This window comes from Pteropus medius, unplaced genomic scaffold (genome assembly GCF_902729225.1).
Source record: "Pteropus medius unplaced genomic scaffold, Ma_sr-lr_union100, whole genome shotgun sequence".
NCBI lineage: Eukaryota > Metazoa > Chordata > Mammalia > Chiroptera > Pteropodidae > Pteropus > Pteropus medius.
Genome location: NW_024355205.1, coordinates 32,511,062 through 32,533,259, shown reverse-complemented (window position 1 = coordinate 32,533,259; position 22,198 = coordinate 32,511,062). Strand labels below are relative to the sequence as shown.

The 22,198-nt window shown below is 48.4% G+C and overlaps 1 protein-coding gene across 3 annotated transcripts in view; it reads left to right on the top strand.

The window, feature by feature from the left end:
* RUNX1 (RUNX family transcription factor 1) overlaps positions 1-22,198 on the top strand; it is a 228,986-nt gene that overhangs the window by 173,228 nt on the left and 33,560 nt on the right. Inside the window, exon 4 of one of the 3 annotated variants that reach the window (XR_005651692.1) lies at positions 15,536-15,716. The exons of the other annotated variants lie outside the window; for them this stretch is intronic. The gene's annotated coding sequence lies outside the window, so the exon portion shown is untranslated. The remainder of the gene's footprint in view (positions 1-15,535; positions 15,717-22,198) is intronic. 3 annotated transcript variants of the gene reach the window in all.

The following is a 22,198-nucleotide window of genomic DNA, read 5'->3' as shown; positions in this document are numbered from 1 at the left end:
CCCACAGTGCTAACCCCGCCCCCCAACCACCTGAAGATTTGGCAAAAGCGGTTTTTAAAGCGTTAATAATAATCCTGCCAAACAGTTCCAGGGAATTTGAGAATCTCTTTCTCTTTATTATCTTTAGCAGTATAAAGCTGGACCAAGAAGAATTGTATGTACATAAAGATTTTCCTAACCCTTGAGCCGGTAGTGGATTTAATGCAGACTAAGGATGAGTGCGAATGTAAGATGAGCCTGCAGGGAGTATGCTTCTGCCCCGGAAGCAGTAATTACCCACCTTACCAGCTTGCTGAGACTTTGGCAGGCCTGTGACTTCTTGGTATCTAGCCCTATTTTATATAGAAATCACTCCGATTTTTTAGATGGCATTTATATTGCTGCAAAAAGAAAGAAAAAGTTCCTTCTAGGTACCAGCGAGAACCCCAGGAAATGATTTAGGACTTTCTAGTATAACATAGGAGACAGGAGAGAAGAAGCAGAATGAAACTCAAACCATTCCCGTGAATGTCTCTTTCCACTGGGACCACCGCAAACCCATTTCACTGTTGCGAGTGGCATACCTGCGAGGTCGAGAGCGAAGCTAATATTTCACGGTCCTTGCTAGAATTTACTATATGAAGCGCTCAAAGGGAAAAAAAAATCCCGTCTGCATGAAGGTTTTAAATTCTTAATCTTAAAACATGTAAAAAAATAAAAATCTCTGGATCCTGAGCTAGGGGGCCCAGGTTTCACTCTGGGCGCTCCGGGCCGGTGGGTGTGAACTCAGGCAGTTTCGTTCTTCCGTCCTCGTTTCTTCTGCCGTCAAACTGGGCAGTGGGATGAGATCATCTCTAGGTTAGTTCCCACTCAGAAGGGGTAGCCAAATATTGTCAGAAAAACAGAGCCATAGGTGCCCCATGAAAAGGGCCCCTGAGAGGCTGACCCCCACAAGCATTCCTCGGTGACATCATCCTTTGTCACATCAGACGTGTCGACATGCACCCAGATTATTCTTTAGATATCTTTTTTTTTTGATGTACATTTTTAAAAAGACTTTTATCATTTGTTTTTCAAAGTATCAGGCTATGAGTAACTCATTCAGTTTCCCACAGCCTTGATTTCGCTGCCATCACCGTGTAATTACCGTCAGTGGTAACGACGGTCCCCATTTGGGCACTTGCTTATGGGTGGCTGGCTTGGCTGAGCCTCCATGCAGGACAGTGTCGGTCCTCACGGGGCTGGGAGGCTGAACGCCACAGCCTCCGTAGCAAGCTGAAGACCATGCCTGGCAGACAGGAGCCTCTGGAAGATGGAGCAATTATTTGCATTTAGGCTTATGATCCTTTGGCTATAAGAAAACTCTAAGCAAAAAAAAAATTCAAGAATCCTATTTAAAAATTCATGAAGTTGCCATAATGTTGCATTATTTAGATCGTTCTGTTTGTTTGTTTTCTTTCCGTGTTTAAACCCAATAAAATCTCTTTTCTGGCATTTTTATGGACCTGATCCTAAGTCCCTCGTAGGTAATATGGTCTTGGCCCCAAATGTTGAACTTTGTGAAAAAACTCAGGGGTAAAATTCTGTCTGTGTAACATCGAAAGCCTGTACTCGAGCTTGTCACATGTGGGTCCTTTCCAATGTGTGCGGCAAATGGCTGTAGGACAGGCTCTGGGAAACTGTTCCGGAAAACTGACACCAAACGTGCCAGCGTCTCGTGGGGTCTGAATTTTTATACCAGAAGAATGCAGCTTACCGGCCGGGGTGCCCAGCCAGACCCGTTTGGACACCATCAAGCTCCGCAGCAGCGGAGAAACGGGCCTTTCTAGACTTGTTCTGGATTTGGGTTTTGGTTTTCGCATTTGTGGGATATCTGTTTGGTCTGGCTCTCTCGGCCCCCGCCCCGCCCCCCACGCCATTTCAGTGGCGCATTCCAGTGACATGGTGCTCTTTCTGCACAGCGTTAGAGACCTCCTCGGTGCATGCGCAGCACCTGGGTGGTCTGCTGCCTTCCCACCTTTTGGCCTAATGGAACAGCCCCCTCCTGGGGTGGTTGGGGAGCAGCTCAGCTGAGGTCATGGGTGCATCTAGTTGCGTTTTGGGTAGTTGTGAAGCTGTGGCCCCGGTAACCGTGGCTGGCTCCCGCAGAAGCAGGTAGTCCCGGTTCTGGGCGCGCCGCTCCTGTGGGGGGTTGGTGGACCCACGGCTTGCGGATGGATTGTGGTTGGCACATCACAGCGCCTGAGGGCGTTATAACGCATTGGCTTCTCAGCTTTGGGGTGGATTCAGAGTTTTTTTCCACACATTAGCCACTTTCCATTTTTCATTTTGAAAGGGGGTGGGGGAACCTTTTCCTTGAATTTTCCCAAAGGCTTGGGTTTTTTTTTTTCCTCTAAAGCTATGTAGCTAGGAAAGTCATTAGTAAGAATTGCATCCGGTGAGTCTCATAGAACCCTACAACCACACACACACACACACACACACTCTCTCTCTCTCTCTCTCTCTCTCTCTCTCTCTCTCTCTCTCTCCCTATATCTGGAAGATCGGTTTAAATAAGTTAACTCAGAGCTACTCCCCTGGCGCTCGCAAATTTGTGCTCTCTCGTCCTTTCCCTGGTCTTTTCTTTCATAAATAATTTCTTTTAAAAGTTTGCTATTTTGCTCTGAAAAGTTGGCAATGAAGAAGGGGTAAATTAGGTGTAATCTATTACTGGGCATTACGGCTGTATTACCAGACACATCACAAGACACTGACACTTGGTTGGATGTGAAATGATTTGTTCATAGCGTGACTTACACATGGTATATTTATATCAAGTTCCTGTACAACTAAGTCATGCCGTGTTACCAGGAAAAGTTGCTCTAGCCAGTAGCCAGATATTCTGGAGATACAGTTCTAGATGAAAGCCAAGGTAAAAAAATACTTAAAGACCCAAAGAAAAGTCCTTTTCTGCTTGCCTTTTTTTTTTTTCAAAGGAATACAATTGAATGAATCTGCCAACTCCCTAGATCTCTATAAAGTACATTAATGGCAATACATTAGTTGGTTCTTCCATGATTTACATATACTCAAGTTCCATCGAAGCAAGTATTGACTAAAATTCAGGCTGTTATTGAAATCTTTCAGTGTGTTTTCAGATACCAAAATAACGAACGTTTGAGATTCTGTTTGGTTTGTTGGTTTGGTTTTGTTTTTTGTTCACCATGGCTGAGAGGTCAGTCTTCGAGTCATTCGAGATAAAAAGTAAATATGTGAAATAAGGAAGTTCTCAAGTACTATGTACGTGTACAGCCCTTTTCCGATTTATTCCTGGTATCTCCTTATTCCTACTTCCCTCTGAAGGTTTTATGATTCTTCCGGTTTTAGAGAGCTGAGAAGAAATAACCACAGTCACATCTTTGCGACGATTTCCAGTATTGCTAGTAGCCCGTGTTCCAAAAGTGAGGCAGAGAACTCCGAGCCCGAGGGAGTGAGAGAGGAGTTTGGAGCTGGGCCCACCTGGCCTCAGGTCTGATCCCTGCTACTTACTAGCTGCGTGTCGGTTTCCCCATCTGCAGAATGGGCTTAGTGACGCCTGCCTTGCTGACGGCGTGAGGATTAAATGAGCCCGCCTGAGCAGCCGGGCTGGAGGGCTGGTTGGCAGCCCCAGCTGGAGAGCTGGCTGCCCGACGCGACCTCGCTTCTCCTCCGTGATCGGATTAGCCTCCCCAGGCTCGGCGTCCTCTGTGCAAAACCGGGAGGATGATTTTCTTCTCCTGGGGGCGTCTCATGCAGGTCGAATAGAGTAGCACCCGCGGAGACAGCACAGTGGCTGGCACAGACGTGCTCCCTAAATATTTGCTGCTCCTGGAGCGCATGCCCTGGACACAGGTCGGTCCCTTTCCCTCTTCCACGGCCCTTCCCAGGAACCCTGGAACCCGGCCCCAGCGGGGGCCACATACCTGCCAGTGCCAAGCTACTTAAACAAACGAAAAAAAAATGTGGCAGATTGGGCCCTCAGAATATAATACAATAAGGGCTTTTTCTTCCCTTTTTTTCTGCCACTCTACCTGTTATTAACCCCAAATACTGAATCAGTGAACTGACTTCAACAATGTATTTTTCACCAAAGCAAAACCCTGCTGGCCTGCTTCTGGGAAGGGAAGTGGTCTTTTTCCAAACAAAAATTTGACTCGAAATGTAGTTGTTTCTTAACCAATCGTTAGCACTCAGGCTGCCGTGGGACCTGGCCAGACTCAGCATCTAGAAGCTTCTACTGGGTCATCTGTAAGGTGGGAATAGTGATATAAGCCCTGTCTACTGCAGAGTTGTTGTTTGGGATGAACTGAGATAATATATATCAAGGTGCTTTGTAAACAGTATCGATGAGACAATGGAGTTATAATAGGTACGTAATTAGATAATAGAAAAATAATAACAAAAACAATTAGTATTGTGTGTATTAGACAAAAATCTGAGGGATCTTAAAATATTATTGGTTTCTCGAAGGTAGATTTCATCTCATCCTGGCTTTGGGGATTGATGGGAAGAAAATTGTAGAGAAAAAATAAAGATATTGAAATCAGCCCCCACTGTAAACCCATACTTTTAAGAATGTTACATTTTGCTATTAGAATAGCTTAATATTTCCTTTACCTACTGCTATATACAATTTAAGACTGTTCAAAACAAAAAGCAGCAGCCTTGACAGTTAAGCGTTGAATTTTCTCTGATAATCTATTTCTTCGCAAAACCAAATACAGTTTTTCCTGTACAACCCTGTGATTCCATTTTCTTTCCATGAAAGGCTTGCAAAGCGTGTAAGGTCATAGTGCAACTCGTTAGCCTTATTCCTTTTTTTTCCGCCCGTGGCTTTTTATATATGCGGCTCGCCTGGGATTTCTGGGTTAGATTTCAGGGAGGTGAAATGTTACACCCTTGAGCCTTCATGCCAGGTTCCCAGGACGAGTCAAAACTGCAGCTGCTCAGAGGTGACAATCTTTCAAGGCTCCAGAGGCCGGCTTGCTGTCCTGTTCATTTGCAGACATGCTGCCGGCAGCAGGTTGGGAGAAACTCCTGCTGTTCCTTGGGTGATTCAGCCAGTCTGAAAATAAATAGGTAGCTGAGGGTAGGGAGAAAGAACTGGAAAATGCTGAAATTTGAGTCTTCTCAGGAGCTGCCGTGTTGAACTGAAAAGGAATTTTGAGCCCTGGGCAAGGGAGCGGGAGAGACCGCTGGCCTGGGAGTCTACATTCTGGCCTCCCTGGCTCCTTGAAGCTCAGCGGCCACCATCCCCTCTCAGAGCCTCAGTTTCCCCATGTGCAGAATGAGAGAGACAGAGGAGTTGATGACTCGAAGATCCTTATCAGCTTCTAAAAGTACAATTTGCTCTCTGTAGGAGGGAGTGCACTTCCCACGCACCATTTTCTCGCTTGGAAAAGGAGAGTGGGGGTGGGTGGAGGGGGGGCCTGGAGTTGCCGCTAACCTGGGGAGACCGAGACCCAGGACCGCGGAGATGGGGGAGGGCCAGGGAGAGGCAGAGGTGGCGCATCTCCTCCTTCCCCAGGCTGGAGAAAGAAAGAAAGAAAGAAAAGTCCACGCCAGGGTGACATGCCGTAAGTAGGGACAGCCACCTTAACCAGATTTCCTATGGCTTCGGCACCATAAAAAAGTAAAATAGAAAAGACAGCCTTATACCCACAAAGTGCTCAATTGTGTAGGCCTCAGAGTCTCGGCGTGGCCACCTTCCTGCCTGGCCCGTCAGAGACCGTGGCGCTAATTCCTCAGCCAGCCGAGAAAGATGGCCTGAGTCCTGTTGACTGAGTCGGCGGGTGTTTCTGAGGGAGGCCGTCCCCCTCCTTTGCCTCCTCGCAGTATTATGGGCTGTTCTTCATTACCTGCCTACCTATCTTCACAATCTAGCCGCAAACAGCTTTGGTTGACCACAGCACTTCCCTATTGAAAGTTAATACTGTTTGACTCATTCTGTGTTACTAACCTGAAGCCAAAGAAAACAAGCCGGAGAATAAGCGGCTTGTATGGAGTTTGGAAAGCTCTCGGAGGCCCCGCTTTCAAAATCCTATACAGTAGCTTTACTATATCTCTCTGCTGCAGCTGCAGAGAAAATGAAGGAAGCAGAAGTGGTTAAAAAAAAAAAAAGTTGGGGTGGGGAAGGGAGTGGGTGGGAGCCCCCGCCCCTGAGGCTGGGAAAACACTCAGCATAATCTGCTTTTACACACCAGAGTATTCACACAGAAGAGGGACTGTTTACGGAGTTAAAAGGAGAGGGAGTTCAAAACATTCGTTGAGCAGGCGGGGATCCTATGCCTTCTCAGCGGAGAGGAGCTGGGAAGCTGGCCGCACAGAGCCCGCCTCCCCGGGGCAGGGGCCCGAGGCGGAGACAGAGAAAGGGGGTGGTCTCTCACTTTCGCATCTGGAAAGGGTTTGGACAGGACAGTTGCCTGGGCTTATGAGGAAGGAAGTATGGACAGCCTTCTTTCTCGTCCTTCGTTCCGGAACTGGCTTGGATGTGGTCACCGGGGTGGGTGCGGGCACTCGTGTCTTGGAAGAAATAGAACTTTCTCTCCTAGTATTACCACCTGGCAGGTAGCGGGATCGGTGTTCTCTTCCCTGTGCGGTGGCTCTTCGGGAGTCGCAGGTAAATAGCCACTTGCCATTTCAGGAAGGTCGCCCTCCCCCCAGATGCTCCTTCTCAGGTGGATAAAAGTTAGCCTGAGTCAGGCCACCAGCCCCCAAGTGACCTGAAGTCTACTTCTCTGGACAGTGTGAGGTAGGGCTAATGGCCTGTTCAAAGCAACTACTAGTTACTGTTGGCTTTCTGTTGTACCAGCCAGGGCCTGCTCAGCCATCTCTTTAGGGACTTCGGCCGGCCCCTCAGTCTCCTGCTCCCATAAGGCCAGCCCAGAATTCGACTGGCAGTTGTGACAGGAGGGGTGGGACTCGTGCCCCAGCCTGCTGCCAGGAAAGGCCCTGGGCCCAGCAGGCGGGGCTTTTCACCACGGGAGGAAATTTCCTTCCTTTGGGCAGAGACCATCCCACAGGCTGCTGGGTACGCATCCCAGGATGGGCCTAGCCCAGGAAAGCGGAGGTTATTCACTCACTCACTCACTCATTCATCCATTTATCCAGTTCTACTGGGCACCACCCAACCTCGGAAGGTCTCAGTTTACCCCAGTCCCGTCTGACCACGCTCAGTGCCTCTGCCAGTTAGTTATGCGTGGCATGTGCTGGTTGCATGAGGGAGCGGAGACCCGAAGGTGGTCAGGGGCCTATGTGGACAGCAGGAATGCCCTGGCAATGCGACAGCATGAAGCAGGTGGAGTCTGTGGGCCTCTGGGTGCATTTTCTCCCCTTCCTCAGACCTTGCCTTGGGGCTAGCCAGCTCTCTGAAGAGCTGAACTGCAAAGCCCGTTCGGAGTCTCCAGGCGGTATTTCCTGAGTCTGACCCCTACTCTGCCCTGCCCACCCACCACCCAAACCTACCCTTCCCAGGACACCTTCCATTCAGAGCCCGGCCTTGCGGGGCAGGAGTTACTCAGATCAATGAATCCACATTACTGGCAGTTACCACTCCAGGGTTACTTTTTAAAGACTCTCCAACAGGGGGTTTTCTTGAGACAACCCTTCACCATCTTTTCACCGAGGGAGGGTTGATAATAGTGGGAATTGCGGGCCGGTGGAGGAGAAAGGTTCTTGAACTCATGAGCTGTCTGAACCTTCTCTGGAGCTCTCCTCTGCTGCCCCCGCAGAGGGCCACCTCTGGTCAAGAGGAAAAGAAAGCAGGCGGGTTCTCCGCCCCGAGCTACAATTACCTCCTTAGTCACCAGACAGAAACAAGAGGTAACCGGTGGTGACCGATGAGGACAGATTTCGACTACTGCGTTTCAGGAAGGCCCAGGTGTCCAAGAGCTCTGCGAGAGAGCAGAAAGCTCCAGTCTGTTACCATGAGTCTTGAACTGCGAAGAACTCAGTCTTGTTTCTGCTTTCGTTCCGTGGATTCGAGGGCATGGTCTGCGGGGGGAGGAGGATGGGGCAGGTCCTGTGCCGGCTGTTAGTCGCTGATCTGGTGTTGGCCGCAGCTGGCTTTGCGTTCCCATCTCACTGTGGCTTTCCACACCTTCCCTTTTACGCTCGTGTCTAGCAATTATGTCTTAGCTCATGTCTTGAGGGCGACTGTGGGACAGCGCATGTGAGTTTTGCAGACTCGTTTAACTCCGAATGAGATAATTCTCCGTGGAACTCTCTCTGCACAGTTACGATACTGTTCCTCAGCGGGTTGTTTTTCTGAGTTCCATTTTAGCTGAAAACTTAAGTTCAAAACTCCTTTTGCCCCAATGAATTCTACAATTAGTTGGAAGACAGATAGATGGCTGGCACCCATCATGAAGGATCTGAGCATTCATTCGGTCACTCAATAGGCTCAACGTTTAGTGAGCCTACTGTGTGCCAAGTGTTCTTATAGGTGCTAGGGACACAACCCCAAAGAACAGAGACCAAATCCCATCCTCACGGAGCTTACAGGCCAGTGGGCACAGACAGACCATAAATTACATTCATTAGTGCTGCGCAGAAAACTAAAGCTGAAAGGTAGGGATTGGTCAGGTAGGGGACATTTTGCAACTTAAAATAGGCTGTTTGGGAAGTTCTCAGGGAGAAGATGAAATTTAAGCAAAGACTTGAAGGACAGGAGGGATCCAGGTTTCTTGGGGAAAGAATGTTCTTGGCAAAGGAAGCGCTAAGTGCAAAGGCCCCGAGGCAGGCATGGAGCAGCAACAGCCAGGTGGCCAGCGTGGCTGGGCCGAATTCAAACGGTCTGCCTTCTAGTTTCAAGTGCGGGGGAGGGGCGTTCATAGAAAGCAGACTCAGCAAAGTGCCAGCCTGACCTCTAAAATGGGCACTTTATGCCGCCTGAGGGGCCGCTGCAGGACTGTGGTTTGAGAAGGCCCAGGATACGGGAGCCTCATGTACCGGCAGACTCAGTGGTCACCCCGCTGTTACCACCTGCAAGAGAAACAAAGCTCTTCTCAACCGAAGGTACCTCTGTCCCTGTGGGTGATTTTCCTGGAGTAAATCGTCGTGTCTCCAGAACCCCTGAGTACAGACACGTTGCCTAGGAAAGCGGGGGGCATCCTAGTGGGTTTCCCCCACTGGCTCGCTGTGATTGATCCACCTGAAGGAGGTGGGAAGGGCATAGCAAGGACACAGAAGTCCCGCACAGGGCACATGGGGAGGGGGGGTGGGCAGTCGCTCAGGTAGGGCAATGAGCACCAATGTCAGGTTTACGATCCTCTTGCCACTGACGGAGAGGGTGGGCAGGGGGACCAAAGAGCATCATTATTTTCTAACCAATAAGAGAAACAGCAAAATGAGATTAAGGTTTGGCCGAGCAGCTTTTATCCCTGCAGCTGCTGACTGACAGCTTCCCAGCAGGTTAGGGTGAGCGTAATGGCTCCTCTGGCTGGCGAGATAATGGGGAAGGGGCAAAAACAGAATGGGGTGCCCCAGTCCGTAAAGTAGCAGGAAAGGCTAAGCGAAGGCTTGAAGGGAGAGAAGAGAGGATCGATGAAAAGGGATGTCCAAGGCCACTAGTAACTGCCCAAAAGGCCACGGATGAAACAGCGGGAGGCGGAGGGAGGGTGAGTTCTCAAGATGCCTTGTACAGAGGTGCTGACCACACCAACAGGTGCTCGCCAGCAGGTGGGGCAAGTCGGGTGGGATCCCAGATTGAAGATCCCCTGGAGATCAAGGTAGAGCTCTGACGACCAATTTGACAGTTGGGCTTAGGACAGGCTCCCAAAGGCCAGATATCTACCTGACGAGGGGGGAACAGAAAGAAAACCTTGAGAGTTCTCATGTCACGTGCAGTTGTCCAAGAAAGCCCGTGTTTAGAGCCATCCAGCAAGAACCAGGTGAGTGGCCAATCGCTGCACGTGTAATTGCTGTGAATGCTTTTTAGTGCCCCTTGGGGTAACCCACCTTGGTCCTTTACTTCCAGGCTTCCAGATAAGGAGGCTAGGTGGTGGAGAGACTTGCTCTCGCTCGCAAGAGAGTTGGGTGGAGAAGTGGATTTAGGACAGGGCGTTCTTGACACCCAAACTGGCAGTCCCATTTCCCTGGTGGTGGAAAGGGTTATAGCATCTGCATTAAATCCCCATCTTTGCGGGAGCTCGGAGGTCTCAACAGCTGCATTTCTGGAATGGACTGGTAGGTTCCACGTGACACTTTCCTGCTGCTGTTCCTCCAAGTCCTTCCTTAGATGGCGGGGTAGGCGTTACCTCCCTCTTGAGAACTCCGGGTTCACCTTATAAACCAGTTTGATTGTCTTGGCAGTGACTGACTCTGTGATGGTGAGAGAGAGACAGTCACCACCCACCTATCTGCAGGGCAGACTTTTGGCATTTTCAGCTTTCTCATACATCGAAAAATAAAAAATTAAGAAAAAGGCTCACAGTTATCACCAAAACAAGGTCATCACTCAGTGCCCATGGACACGTAGTCTAAATACAGTTCTGGTGAATTTGGTGTTTTAATTTCCGGCCCACAGCAAATGAGAAGCACGTTGAGAGCACACGTGCCACAGGAAGGAGTCTCTCCCTCCCACACCCTTCCTCCCCGTCTGTTCCTTGGACCGGCAGCGGCAGCATCACCTGGACCTCAGCACAGATCTAGATTCTCGGGCCCCACCCCAGACCCACCAAGCCAGAGCATCCAGAGAGTCTGATGCCCGCTCGGGTGACAGCTCTCTCTACGGGCCACCGTTCAGCTCTGGCCCTTCTATTCTAAGCACAAGTAGGAGCGAAAGTGGGATTGTAAAGGCAGACAGTGCAAACCGTTAACGTGCTCTACTCGTGTCCCCGTGACCTACGGCTCTGCAGTGCTGCTTTTCTCTCTATTCACCCGAATTTGGTACTTCTAGGTGCATTGGACATGAGGTGCGGGAGAGGTTGAGGGCGTGGGTGTGATTTCAGACCTGTCCTCTCTCTCTCTCACTGGCTGTGCGACATTGGGTAAATGACATCACTTCTCTGAACTTCACTTTCCACCCATCGGTTAAAGCGCAAGGCTGATTTCTCTGGCCCTTCTCCAGCTCCGACCTTGTGCTATCCTCTTAGCTTAATAATAATATGGGAAGAGACTGAGGGGGAAAGTTAAGCTACCTATGTTTATATAACATTGGATGAATTGTACACATGTATACGTGATAGGCGTTCTAATGTATAACATTAACATATGTATCATATATTTTATATTGCATTATATATTGCATACATAGCATATACACAATATATAATATGGGGCAGTATTGCTCAACAATAAATTAAGCAACAGACGAATAAGTTTGCAGTTAGGAAGGTTTATGGTACCACCTGCAAGGTGCTTTAAGGAAGGATCACATTCCCATTCAGCATTGTTGCTTTAAAGTCCTAATGACTTGAACGACCTTGGAACCTGGAGAGTAGACTGTTAAACCAGGAAAAATCAGCGGTTTCCTACCACACATAAATTCTTTTCCATAGTCATAAAGCAGTAGCAAACTAAGGAAAGAAAAATCCAGGTTTTTATGTCCAGATCCATGTCGTTAATATCAGATTGATTGACAAATATCTTTTGAAATACATATAACCTTTTAGAAGAATCACAAAGATAGATAGATGATAGATAGGTGGATGATAATGGTGATGATGATAGATAGATAGATGATGATAGATAGATAAATAGATGATAGACACATAGATAGATAGATAGATAGATAGATAGATAGATAGATAGATAGATAGATGATAGGTAGGTAGATAGACAGACAGACACACACACATATAGATAGATACCTTTTTGCTATTACGTTTTGCATGGATTTTTCTCAGTTGATCATCATGTCCATGCTTTGAGTATATACCTTCCTAATTTTTCTGCTGAGAATCTATCAAGAAAACTGGTGAACCCATATCAGAAACATGAACTAACATGTCAACTGCTAGAAAATTATTCTCATTAGTCAGAATTTTCCAGGAAAAGGTGATGATTTAGCCTTATCTGGTTTTCTTGAATAGAAGATCATATACCTTATTTCACAGATCAACAATGGTTTCTTGAAAAAGGCAGTTCAGTTTTCGATGAGATACGCATGCCCACTCAGTCTAGTTTTCATAGCCTAAGGCCAAAAGCTGATCTCATTATCCATCACAAATATCACAACATTTAGGGGTGCCGTAAGGGAAGTAAAATTTAGTAGATGGGATTAATTTATTTTTTTCTGTTGGCTTTTTATGACTGCAGATATAATAAAATTCTAATCAAGTACTTGTTTCAAAAATCTGAAAATGGTAATAGAGAAACGTGATTTAATTTAGTATCTTTTTCAACTCTGCCTAAAACTCAGTAAAATTCAGTATGAAATCTTGAGGTAGCCACTGTTTTAAGAACCACCGTGTAACATTCCAATTTACTTCCAGCGTGCTCAGAAAGCCAGGCTGTCAGCATACACATATTTAGGGCTACACTGTAATTCTACCAGACGTTTGATCCAGAACTGAGTTCCCTATTGCCCTCCGAAGCCCCGTACTCAATAAGAAAGAAGAAAAATGAATTTGATAATAGATATTTTCCATTCTCCTGTATTTAACATTCAGGGGTCAAATTGACATTTTAATTACCCCCCAGATACAGGAAACTGGAGACATAAAGCATTCATTTTCCCTAGCTTGCAAGTTTATATTGCAAGCTTCTATAGTTCACACAAAATATTGCTCTTTGGCACATGAAATCTGATGGTTTCAGAAAAGAATTAGGTGTTCCTTTGATCTCACTTATAAATGCATCTGAGCCACACCTTACTGTGATAATGCTATTCATTCCCCCAGAGCCCTGCCGTTATAACTCCCTAGCCCCTTTGTGAGGATGGAGGAGGCCGTGGGGGGTCTCACTCCAGAGATCACCCATGAGCCGCATGCTGCTCTCCCGACTCCTCCAGCATTCAGCTCAGCCTCGTGACTTTCAGGGCTTAGGAAATAGCTTAGAGTGAAGAATTGTTTTCTCTGAGAATTATGCCCAAACATTCCTGCTAAAGCAGACAGTCATCACTTAATCTCTATAAATGACTACGATTTTGGCAGGTGTCAGCTGGTACAGAAATCGCTCACATGTTAATTTTTTTTTTTTTTTTTTTAAGCACAGGACAATGAGGAGGACTCATTTTAAAAAAAAAAAAATCATCTCACAATTGTGCCTGGCCATTGTAGTGGCTTACCTGAAATGACATTCGTGTTTGGTTTCTTGGTGGCACATGGTCCCCAAGCTTGGTGGCTGAGGCAGACACAATTGATGGCCTTTCTTCAAAACACCGAATGCCAAGTATTCAGAATGATCTCGTACACAGCATTCCCCCCGGGTCACCCACTGTCCTTGACACGGTGTTCTTCAAAAATGCCACTGGGTGCCCAAGGAATGCGAAGTTTTGAAATGGGTACAAAACCTGCTGGAAGCCTCTGCACCATTACTTCGCCGACTGGCATTCTTTCTGAGGCAGTAGAATTCTCCAGAATCCTTCTCCTGCCTTCGTCTCTCCTTGATTCCTAATACCAGGTGTTAGATCACGGTGGACATTTAAAAGGGCTGAGTTATTATGCTTCCATGGCTTTTGAGTTAAGATAGTTGGTTTTTCTGCAAGAAAACTTTAGATTTTTCAGGCTGGTCATCAGGAAGCTAAGTATGTGCCACAAAGATAAGAGGAGGGAGGAGTCAGGGAAAACGCCATCAACAGACACTGAATTACTCCGTGACTGACTGAAATAGAATGTTCTAGAAAAAAGACGTTTTCGTACTTCTGAGGGAAAGGGATGACAAGGGGGGTGTTCTGGGACCTGGCCCCATGGCCTTTTGCCCACGAGGCCGGTGCTTAAAATACTCGGCCAGTAGGAGGCCTCTCACATGTGTGTCGGGCCTGCGTGACTCAGGCTGTTTGTGTTCAGGTCAAGTGTTGTGGGCTGCAGGGCTGAATCAGAGTCCGGATTTGCCTCAGTGACACATGAAAAGAGGGAGCGTTGCGTTTGAACTGCACAAATATTATGCTTAAGTATTTTTTCCTTATTTTGGAGCCAAGCAAGTCTTTTTCATGATAAAATCACGGCCATATAGTGGGTCCTTTTTCTGGTGTGGAATTTGAGACAGCGTTGGCTGTGCCAAGGGGCCTGGCAGCAGGAAAAAATAGCAAGGCGCAGAGATTTGAAACCATAAGGCAAGTTAGAAATTTTAGTTTCCTAATTGTAGCGATTAGAAGCCAGGTTAACGTGTCCCTCTCCCTCCCCGCCTCCTAACCTGGGCTGAGGGTTACGGAATCAAGGGACCCTCTTTCTAACAGGATTGGGCCAGGGCACGTGAACAAGAACTTGATTGTGGCAACAAGCAGGCTGCTTCTCCCATCTTGTTCCCGGGCCACTTGACGATGGGCGGTGGGGGAGGGCGTTCTGAAATCAGCCAGGGCCTCTTTACTCAAACCATCGGGGTAGGGGAGAGCTCCAGGAGAGCATCCCTTGGCTGCTTCGGCGTCGGAGCATCCGTCCGTTTGACAGGCCCGAGTCTCCAGTTGAAAGACAGTCTGATGAGGGATTAAGGGAGGAAGCAGGAGGTCCAATCCTCCAAGCCTGCCCCGTGCGGGATGCTCCCTGCATCCTGGCGACGACGATTTCGATGAGGAGGAGGCGAGGACATTTACTGTTTATACAGACACCGAAGGGCCCACCTACCCACCTTGGATTCCTGGGCCCCTGGGGAAGCTCGCGCGGTCTGCTGGGAGTGTCCTCCGAGCTCCAGTGGGCCTGGCCTGCTGGGACGACCGGACTGGATGAGGCCCAGGTTCCACCTTCCTGTCGATTCCCTCGTAGGAGGTACACCTGGGAAAGTCGACTTCAGGGAAGAAAGCAAGCTCGCGAAAAGCTTGCAGGAAAGGAAGAGTGAGAGGGGTTATGGGGCCGCCCAGTGCCCTGCATTTAACAGGAAATCCGGCCTCCCCAGGGGCTGTGGGTTTGCAGCCACACCTCATTTCCTGTTGGAAGGGGTGCGCCCGCTGAGCTCCAGGGCCCACTTTGCTGCCTCTGAGACCTGCCCGTTGTTGGGCTTGCAGTAAGGAGCCGCTGTTATGAGGCCCCTGGGGAGCACCTCTCCTGCCTGCCATAGCTTAGCCCACAGCACGTGGCCAAGAGCCAGCAATTAATGCACCTTGTCACCACTACCGCCACCAAGCCTTGTGTGCCCACTGCCTTCGCCCAATGGCGGAAATGGTTGCAGAGGGTTGGGGTGGGCGCGGAGCCCAGGTTGGGGGACCGCCCAGTGGCCAGTGTGACAAAAGGGGCCCCGGTCTGCTGTGGGAACAATGGCCCCAAATTCCCATCGGCAGCCAGCCCGATCTGCAAATATTCAGCAAATCCACGTCGGGGGTGAGGGGCGAGGGAGGGAAAGGACAAGAAAACCCCAATTTTAGAAAATCCACAATACATTTTCTGATCTCTTCCCTCCCTCCCTCCCCACCTCCCCCTCCCTCCCCACCCCCTCCCCACAATAGGACATCGTCAGAAACTAGACGATCAGACCAAGCCCGGAGCTTGTCCTTTTCAGCGGCTCAGTGAGCTGGAGCAGCTGCGGCTGCGGCCATGAGGGCCAGCCCACCACCACCAGCCCCACACCCAACCTCGGGCGAGGCCACTCCACTGCCTTTAACCCTCAGCCTCAGAGTCAGATGCAGGGTAAGTACCCGGTCGGAGCCCATGTCCCGCCTCGCCCTGGGGCAAAGCCCACCCAGAGCAGCCCTGGCTTCCCCTCCCCGCTCCCACCATGGGCCGCAGACCAGCAGCCTTGGAGCTTGTTAGGCACGCGGTCTCCGGTCTCCGGCGGGCCCAGACCCACGGAGTTAGCTCTGCGCTGTAACGAGATCGCCAGATGGAGCGGTCCCACCTCCTAGGATATGCAGGGACCACGGAGAGATGTGTATAGATAATATCTTGAATCTTTTAAGAGCTAGCTTTGGCTGTGCCATTTTCTTACCTACCCGTTAGTATTGAAGACAGACACACACACACATGCACACACAAGCGAAGTACAGGTCAGGATGTTTCAAGTTCTTAGTGTATTCAGATTATGTGTGTATCTAATGTCCATTTTTGTGTAAGTGTAAAGAAATAGCAGGAATGTCTGGCTGCCATCACAGCAGAGGTACTATTTGCGATAAAAAAGTTTGCAATCGATAAAGAAGGCAGGTTATCCCCTGGCCCCGCTTCACGCCCTTATGGGGCTAGCTGGCAATTGCAAAAACACTGTAAAATACAATAATTGCACAAAAGCCACTCTGCCGAATTAGATAATACACCAAGTTCGTTTGCATTCTAGAAACACTGACGTCAACGAGTATGTCTGCGCTGTGATGCCATTTCGAATTTGTGAAATGCAGTGGTTTTCTTTGTGCCATGCAGGACACAGCTGTATATGATGTGGGCACAGTAAGGGTCCTTTCTCAAAGCAACAGGCTCATTTACCTCCAAGGAAAAGATAAGCAGCACATTGGGAGAGAGGTCAGGTGGTCAGCAAGGGACGGGCCCCTTGTCCTTCTGGGATGGCGGAAATTAGCTTCCCTGGGCATTTCTCCCTGTGAGCTGTATTGTGGGATGCGCGAGTGTCCTAGGTTCTTCAGGATTTTGGGGGTGGTAGCTCACTCTCAGGGTTCGCACGTGTCGGTTCTCAAGAAGCGTGCACGCTCCCTTACACAGAGCCTGATTGATGGGCCATGCTGTTAGCTCTCGGTTCTGTTTCTACGGAAGCTTCTTTAATTCGAGTGGAAAATTTCCAAAGAAATCTTCCCGTAAGATACTGTGCACACAGCTGTTAAGTGGCCTGTCTGCAGAGTGGCCCTTTGGTGTTGAAACGGAAACATAAAGCTCGATTTTGGGGGGGCTACCTCTCATCTACAGCCTCAGGGGTATTTAGAAACAGGTCCCACGAAATCGTCGGTTTCCTGGTGCTTAATGATCATGAATACTTATTCAAAATATGCATATTAATTTTTTTAAATGCCAAAATGCAAGTGCGTGTGGTAAATTAAGTCCAATGGCACATTAAGTGAGAGAGATGGGCTTGGGGTGAAATGATACTTTTCTTCTAAATAGAATAAAATTCTCGAGGAGATTTCTCGATCTTGTGTTTAGGGCCATTGAAGTTAATTCATGTCATCTTTGGGACTCCATCTGAAACATCCAAGGGAAGACTCTGTTTTCTTATTCTGTCCTTGCATACCTGACCATTCACGCTACTAGGTCGATAAACAGGTTTGTCGTTTTTAGATATTGCCACCAAAAAATAGTAAGCTTTTTAAAAGGCGACGGAAAGTTCAGCCACACGGGGCAAGTTGAAACTGTCCCCATCAAGTCGGCTTGTTTCGGACAGTCTGGGCGCGGAGTGAATCAGATCTGATGTCCCTCCTTATCTGATGTGTTCTTTTCACCAGAAAGAACAAGGGGCGGGGGTGGGCGGGGCGAGTTCTCATCCGCCCAGGTACTGCGCGGACAGGCATTTCTCAGCTTTGGGTACCACGTGCTCAGCAGAGTGTGGGGTTTAACAGAGAGCATCGCCCTTTCTTGTGGCCTTTAAAACCTTTTCGCTTCTGCAGCATCTGCGTACTCTTAACTGGCTTTTAGGGTGCCCTTGAGGGTTAGCGGCTACTCTACAGAATGTGTTAACTGCACTGCTGATGTTCTTTCTTTCCTGTGATTTGCCATCCAGTGCTTCACTTTTAAAACTGTAAGAACAACTTTTAAAAAATAAGTATTCAAGATATTTTCAAATAAAACGACTTTTTCTTTTTCTTCTTCCCCCTCAGAAAATGCTTTTTTTACCCTAGTCATGTTATCAAGTAGACCCTTGGGAATTTTTTTCCCCCCTGAAATTAGAAAGTTAACAGGGATAACAGTAAAGTCTCTTTTAGCCAGAACCTTCGTTTTGTTCTCGAGAAGGTAGGAAATGGTTATTTGCCAGGCTTAGCTCTGGAGCTCCTGTAATATGTTTAAGAAGATGCTTAATAGAAAAATTCAGCACGTGTTTATGGCTCTCCTTGAAAGGGCAGCAGCCGTCGTAAGAAAAATATCCCAAAAGGTAGTCAGAGCGGTGACATGCAGATGTGTGAATGTTTTCAGCTTTGGGGACATGTCAGCAACTGTGGCTACTCAGCGGTCGTGGTTTAACAGAGCAGCTGAGTAGCCCCGTCTTGCCGGGGCTTTATCCGGCGGGTCATACTTGTCTCTTTCACTTCGTCAGTAGGAAATCGCAAATGTAGAGTAGCGTCTCTGTTTACCTAGAATTAGATGTGCGTGAGAATCACTCAAAGTAGACATCTCAAATTATCCGAGGCAGGGTACAGATGGAAAAGGACGGGGGACAGATTGCCATGCCACCGAACCCCTGTTGATGCGTTGAGGTTTTAACTATAAGAGAGCTGAGGTTCATTTCAACTTCCTCTTTTACCAGGTCTTAAAATTGAATAGAAAGCCATTTTGTCATTTCGGCTACACCCTTAGGCAAGTCAAGACATCCTCATGAACTTCTATGGCCGAGTTTTAGAATTCTTCTGCAGTCACGGGAAGGAAAAAGGGCATGTGTCCTTTTAAAAAATGAAATGGGGCAGATTCTAGAAAGATAAGGCGCTGAGGTCAAGTCAGTCACACCTCCTTCCCCTCAAGAGATAGCTGCAGGCAACTGAAGCAAGTAACTTTAAGAATCTGACTCCTGATTTAGCAACCTCGAGGAGCCACATTTAAAGCTACGTAACCCCCTTCCTTCTGGGAAGATGGGGATAAAGCGATAGCCGCTGGTGCAGGAAACCGTCAAAGCCGGAGAGACGCAGAGGTCGGTTTCGTTGTTCTTGTGTGTGTTGCCCTAAGCAACAAGGTGTGAGGTTTAACTCTTGAATTGGACCAGTCATGACACATTTGGGCACGGGTCAGACCTCTGTCCACATTATTCCCTTCTCACCACAATCCTGTGGTGCGGTTCAGAGACAGAGAAACTGAACCTCAGAGGGGGGACGATTGCCCAGCATCGCCAAGATCGTAAGTGACAGACCTGGACTGAAAGCTGGACCTGTCTTGCCACAGAGCCGGTGCTTGTGGGGTGACGGTTTCTCCTGGGCTCATACTCTTGGAATCAGGGATCCATTAGACACACAGGTCTGACTGGGGTCGAGAGACATTCCAGTCGCCCGCGGGGAGATGGCAGAGGTGCCGGGCTGGTCATCCCTTTGGCCATCCTATGTCTCAGGTGTTCTATTAGTATTAGATGTTGATAATAATAATAATAATAACTTTAGGTAACTTTAGGGCCAGACTCTGTCTCCTTTGGGGACATATACATTTATTTTCAAAGATGGAGAGAAAAGAAAACTTACCTCAGAATAATGAATCTCTAAGCATGAGTGAATGCGGGCTCGGTGGGAAGCGACAGTGCCACCCTTCGTTCACTGCTTTGGGGCGACAGCCTGGCCTGCCCCCATGTAAGAGCCTCTCTTGTGGGCCGCACTGGGACCAAAGGCTTCTTAGCATCCGAACCCAGGCAACATCTGACCAGCCCATAGGAGCGCGGGTGCCTCTCTTTGAGAGTCGCACGTCGCCCGAGGGATCCCCTGCCTCTCAGATCATCTCCTGACATTTAATATTCCAAATGACTTTTGTTTCGAGAGCGATTTACCCCAAAAGTTAAGGTTGCTTTGGAAAGACTGCATTCTTGGTCTGCGAAGCTCTTTGAGATACCGAATCGACTTTGTTTCTCGGCTGCACGGGGTTACCTAGATCAATCTTCATCTGCTGGATTGACAAAAGGAAAATGAACTCTCCCACTTTCCTGTGGGAAGAAGAGACAAATCCCCTTTCCAGGCTTGGGGGTAAAGAAAAAATCAAACTGTGTAGCAACTCCTCTCCTTCTCTACTCTTCCCTTCCCTTCTTCCCCTCCTCCTCCCCCCCCTCCTTCCTCCTCTAGCAATTCTAGAAGTTGAAAAACAAAGGGTGGGTGGAGGCTGATTGGTTACCTTGGAAGTAGAGGCTACAATCAAACACCAGAAATGCTCATACATCAGTCATACATTAAATGATCATTTAATGGTTACACAAAGCAAAATATTCAGAGTGCTAGAAAACACCTTATAAGACTGTTTCATGCTGTAAACATGAAAAGTGAATGACTTAAAAATAACTCCTGTCTAGGTGTAGTTTGAGAGCCTTTCAAGGTCAACAACATCGGAACCTTATACTGAAAACAAGCCTGAATCAGGTGTTCCCATGAATAAATAGAAATAAATAAATTGAGGAAGGAAGGAAGGAAGGAAGGAGGAAGGAAGGAAGGAAGGAAGGAAGGAAGGAAGGAAGGAAGGAAGGAAGGAAGGAAGGAAGGAGGAAGGAAGGAGGAAGGAAGGAAGGAAGGAAGGAGGAAGGAAGGAAGGAAGCGGGCTAAGAGAAGGGAAGGGAGGAGGAATCGATGGATGCAGAGTGAAGATCTGACCTGTGGGTTGTAACCAGCTGGTGGCGCTACGGCTGTCTTCTCCCAAGCAGGCAGAGAGGCTGCAGGCTAATGGAACTAGATGCCTTCTCAAGGCCGGAACCGAGAACTCAGTTTCCGCTTTCTCTGTTCCTGGCGGGTGCAACATAAACTGTAAGTTTAAGGAACGTTTGAAAAGCTCCTGCTAACGAATTACATCGTAGACGTCCAGAAAAAGGGAAAGAAGGATGGGGCGAAGCTAAGTCTTTGTTTTCTCCTTTTAGAAAGCCCCCAAGGCCTGCGCCTCCTGGTCTGCCCTTGGCCTTCATTGCTCGCATCTAATGCACCTCCCCCCCCTTCGTCCAGTCCCTTCGCCTTCCACTCACTCCCGTGAGCTACTTCGCGGTGCTGGGTGCGGTAGCCCGCCCCCACCTGCTCCCTGTGCTCTGTTTATGGGTAGGCATGGTCACCACACACAACTGCTTTGAACAGCACTGCTCAAACGCTGTGATGTATTTACAAGCACCTCACGGCTAAGTACTTCATAAAGCAGGCCTTCAAAGGCGCCACCAGCCTGGCGAGCTGTCCGCACCCCAATCGTAAACCGCACCGCAGCGGGGCTGTGTCTTCTGGCCACACGTTGCCATGGATGTTGTTCAAGGTGACCAGACCGTGTTTTCCGGAGCACGTTGTTAACGCCTCGTGGGTATGTTTCCTAATTAAAAGTAAGAAGGGTTCGCTTTAGGGCTTGATCTTCACGATAAAATATTTCCTTCCATGGATTGAGTACGTTCTGGACTTTTCCCTTAGTCTTGTAATCTATAAGCCAGCACACGCACGCATGCGCACACACGTGCGCGCACGCACACGCAAAGGTTTTGCTCAGAAGAGTATGGTTTGTAACGAAGCCGTAATTGGAACGCTTATTTGATATTGATGGTTAAATAGCAGGCAAGTTAAGCTGAAAAATCTAACAGCCAAGAACGAGCGGAACGCAGTGGCTAAGAACAAACGTTCAGCAGGCAGCCCGCCTTTGCCTAAAGCTGGCCTCTCCCACATTTACTGTAGGATTTTTGGCAAGGTGCTTATCCTCTTTGAGCCTCAGTTTCCCTCTCTGAGGAATAATTCCATTTAGAGATCCTTGGGCCGTTGTAAAACATGAAGCGATGGGCATTAAAGCCAGCCCGTGGGTGAGACCTAGTAACATCAGCGCTCGGCATCGACAGAGCCAAGCGGTTAGCTTAGCTTCCTGTGGCTGCCAAGACAAATTACCACCCATCTGGTGGCTTAAAAAAACCAGAAAGTTATTGTCACACAGTTCTGGAAACAAGAAGTCTAAAACCAAGGTGTCAGCGGGGCCATATTCCCTCTGAAGCCCCTGGGGAAGTCGCTTTCCTTCCTCTTCTAGGCTCTGGTGGCCCCGGGCGTTCCTTGGCTTGTGACCACATCGCTAATCTCTGCCTCCGTCTTCACGTGGCCTTCTTCTATGTCATCTCCTCTTCTTCCTCTTATAAGGACACTTGTCATTGGATTTAGGCCCCACCCAGATAACCCACTGTGATCTCATCTCATCCTTCACTTAATTACATCTGCAAAGATTCTGTTTCCACATAAGGTCACACTCACAGCTGCATGGGCCAGAGCAGGGACATAGCTTCGGCAGGGCTCCATTCTACCCGTTACACCAAGGTAGAAAGGATGGGGGCGGTCAGGGGA